This window comes from Mercenaria mercenaria, unplaced genomic scaffold, assembly GCF_021730395.1.
Source record: "Mercenaria mercenaria strain notata unplaced genomic scaffold, MADL_Memer_1 contig_235, whole genome shotgun sequence".
Lineage (NCBI taxonomy): Eukaryota > Metazoa > Mollusca > Bivalvia > Venerida > Veneridae > Mercenaria > Mercenaria mercenaria.
Window position 1 is genome coordinate 2,704 of NW_026460405.1, and position 4,292 is coordinate 6,995.

General features: G+C 34.6%; 1 long non-coding RNA gene across 1 annotated transcript; it reads left to right on the forward strand.

Annotated features, from left to right (window-relative positions):
* Positions 1-1,639: 1,639 nt before the first annotated feature.
* LOC128552338 (uncharacterized) lies at positions 1,640-4,150 on the forward strand. The gene is made up of 3 exons (XR_008369046.1): positions 1,640-1,755; positions 2,565-2,725; positions 2,968-4,150. It is a non-coding gene; the product is annotated as an uncharacterized LOC128552338 (long non-coding RNA).
* Positions 4,151-4,292: the final 142 nt, after the last annotated feature.

Genomic DNA, 4,292 nt, shown 5'->3' on the forward strand with positions numbered 1-4,292 from the left:
GGCCTAGGATCATGAAAATTGATAGGGAGGTTGGAAATGCCCAGCAGATACCCCTATTGATTTGAGGTCTGTATGTCAAAGGTCAAGGTCACAGTGACCCTGAATAGTAAAACGGTTTTCCGGATGATAATCAAGAACACTTGGGCCTAGGATCATGAAAATTGATAGGCAGGTTGGTAATGACCAGCAGATGACCCCTATTGATTTTGAGGTCAGTATGTCAAAGGTCAAGGTCACAGTGACCAGGAACAGTAAAATGGTTTCCAGGCAATAACTCAAGAACGCTTTGGCCTAGCGTCAATAGGTTAAATGTCAAGGTCAGATTAAACCAGAATGGTAGAACTTTTGTTTACAGTGAGCATATAATTTCTGTTGCTTGTGCAATTACTAAATGCATCAAGGGGGGCATTTCGTGTTCGACGAGCTCTTGTTTATTTATTATTTTTATTTATTTCTAAAATAGTCCAACTGATCCCGCTTTAATAAATGCATATTCGCTATTCATGAATCTTTGGACAATGACGTCACACCTATAAAAAGTGAAGGTCAAGCAAAACATACAATTGTAATTATTTCAATATTTCTAATTCATAAGCAAAGTTTAACCGTAGTCTGTCACATAGATAAACTGTATGCAGCGTACCTTCATTTCAGTGTAATGAGATTCAGTCATTATATAGCATATACATAATAAAACAGATTTCAACTGAGTTCAATATTTGCATACCATACTAAAGAAAATATTCATATATAATAAATCAGTTAAATAATTTATAGCAAATATATAAAGCAAACAAGTACTCATTTTAATATGCAATCTGAATAAGTCACAAAAGCAAGAAACCTTTTCATATACAGACGACAATTGTAACAAGGAAAATCTTTTAAAAAGCACTTCTCTACATAAAAGACTCTTATCACACCCTTATTCATGTGATATGCAGACCGTATTCAGCTCTTTCTTTAATTTGATATATGTTGGTATTTGAACAGGTGTTTATCATATTTATTAAACTTACTTATCATTTTGAGATATATTAATATTCTTGCTAAATATACTGAGCCAAAGTTAGCTTTAAATCTGTGAACAGCGTCATTTAGGATAAACGCTTTGTCTACATTTCACTCAGAGTAGCACAATCAACAGAGTGAAAGAAATTGACACTCTCGTCCAATCAGGCAGAGTGTTGCATAAGTCTTCCATTTTGATAAATTATCTATAATGCGTTATCAAGTAGTTTGATTTGCAAACTGAAGTCACGTGGCATAGGTAACGAATTCGTTCTTAGACGGTGTTCGCCGAAAAAAAAATTGGTTTGTTTTACACTTTAGATCAAAATATCTTTAACCGAGTGAACACCATGCTATAATTTCACGGCTGATGTACGAATGTACGTCTAAGCAGTAGCAAATGACTGATAACTTACAGTAAAAACAAGCATAAAATTATCCGCAACACAAGTATATACAACACTTTGGGGCAACTACACCTTTAAACAACAAACGTTGTAGATTTATCATAATAGTTTCAGTATGTCTAATCAAAAGACGGTTTAAATAGATATCGAAGTCATCAGCGCAAATTACGAACAGTGTCAAAATGAATGTATTTTCAATAATGTTAACATCAACGGTTACTGATTTACAGATTGAAGGCGATGCATTAAAAATGTAATTTATCATCGACGATGAAAACCAGTCAGCTACACATAGTGCTGTCCTGTCTGTTGTTCGCTGCATTTATATCGAGCAAAGGTAAGCCACTTCGTTACGTTGTAATAATGAATTTAATACTTAGGCCTAAAAATTCTTTGTTTCCGGTAACATGCTAAAAATATTAGGGTAGGTAGGTCGGATTTTTTAAAATTTGTTTTATTATGGGACTTTTCGGAAATTATTTTTGTGTCAAAAATGAATACAAATAAGGGGGTTATGCCCATAGAGCATCAGTAAGTTGATTTCTAACACCACTGCCCATGTTTTAAGCATAAAAAGTGCAGTTTGCAACTTTTTGTTAAATAGTTGAAAAATTATTCTCCAAGAGGCCATTTACGGTTGGGCCAAAAATTTAGGGTAGGTCGGGATACCGGGAACAAACATTTTTTACGCCTTGTGATCTCTTTTCAGTTTACATACGTTTTGTAATAAACTGTTCAAAGATTTTGTGTACATGAAATGAGCTTAGTTTAAAAGGAAAGTGCCTTAATGATTACATTTTAGATTGCACGTGTCATTGTTTTCAGACTGTTTGGGTTACTTGGGTTACTTTTATCGCCTAAGTTTGACATGTTGATTTTAGATTTACATAAAAAACTTCCTATGATACAAACGTTAATGGTCGTCAAAATACATTAATAAAATGACAGCTATCAAATTTGATGGCAGTTTTATCATGAAGTTCCTGTTTGATTAAAAAAAACAACAACAAAAAACATAACAACAGGGAATGACAAAAATCTTGTACATAGGCCTACAATAAATTATAGATATTATACTTAGTAAAATTATGATAAGCGAGAAGTAGACTACAAAACGTCGATACATATACAGACTGTTTATTTCAGACGTGAACAGGACCATGTATTCAAACGGTCTTTTACATAGGGTACCTTCACCTGGGGAGAAGTCGCACGTGTCTTCGAAATCCCGCGTAAAACGTTCAGCAACTAAGACAGAGAACTGGACTATCGACGCAAGTTGCAACTGCTGCCAAAGCTACTGTACAGTATGCCATATAATATTCCGTAATTAAGTGATTGCTAATTTTATAGAGACTCTCCAAGCAATTAATCCATCTGAAATTAGAGGAAAATACCATAGTAATAATATATTTTGATGGATGTTTTAATTTTATACTAATGGTGAACGACTTAATTTGTTCATAAGGATCTATGATTTTCACCTTCTCTGTGCAAAACAAAATGGACACCCTCCATATATATAGATTATCTATTCTTTGTTGTACAGCTAGAGTCATTTTCCGAAGCCTACAACCTTACGTCCGGCAAGTGTCCAGTAGGTCAGATGTGCTGCCTAAACAAACAAAGCCCTATTCAGTGGACGACACAGAATTGCTCAACTTCAGGTCACAAGTTATATTATCTTTTGAAAATAAACTGTAATATTTTTGATCGAGGGTTATATAAATACAATTTATATAATTTTAAAGCCATATATATACAAAGTATATACAATATTTTTGATAGAAAAACAGACACTTATATTTGGGCTCGGATTCATAAATATGCTGAGATATCGTCATTTATAAACAAGAGGGTTATGATGACCCTAGATCGCTCACCTGAATAATATTAGCTACATGTTACAAATGCCAAACTGATGCTAAAATATTAAGAAAGTAGGTCGGTAGGTCACATTCATGGTCACTGAAAGCCAGTTTTAAGATCGGTGTGAAAAACAGTATATGTCTTCCAAATTTCAAGACTCTATCTTAAAAACAAAGAAGTAGGTAAGTAGGTCAAGGTCAAAGTCAAGTGACACCTTATTACTTGGGGCAATCAGGTAATTATAACTAAACAGTCTAGGAAATATGATCAGATATATTTTGAAGAATTTTTCCCTATATAACTCATATAACAAAGTGACCCCGGGGCAGGGCCTCTTTTTACCCCGGGGGCATTATTTGATCAATCTTGTAAGAGAACCACTAAGCAATGCTACATACCAAATATCAAAGGTGTAGGTCTCGAACCTTCAGACAAGTAGATTTTTAAAGCCTTTTTTTATGTAAAACTTGTAACCCCCGGGACGGGGTCTCTTTTCACTCCAGGGTAATAACTTGAACAATCTTGGTAGAGAACCACAAGGCAATGCTACATAACAAATACCAAAGGCCTAGGTCTTGTGGTTTCAGGCAAGAAAATTTTTAAAACATTTTCCTATGTAGGTTTATGTAAAACTGTTTACACCCCAGGGGCATAATTCGAATAATCTTCATAGAGAACTATTAGATGATGTCACATGCCAAATATCGAAGATCTACGCCTTGCAGGTTTGGGCAAGAAGATTTTTAAAGATTTCTGTTCTGTATTGATTTCAATTCTTTGGGCAATTTTGAAAGGAGGCCACCAAAGGATCATGCCTGTGAAGTTTGGTGTAAATCTGCTTAGTGGTTTTGAAGAAGAAGATTTCTTAGAAATTGTTGACACACGACACACGACGCACGACGGGCGTCGAGCGGTCACAAAAGCTCACCTTGAGCCTTTGGCTCAGGTTAGCTAAAAATAAAACACTTCAATGATTTGAATAAAATAAAACGTTAATATTTTAAA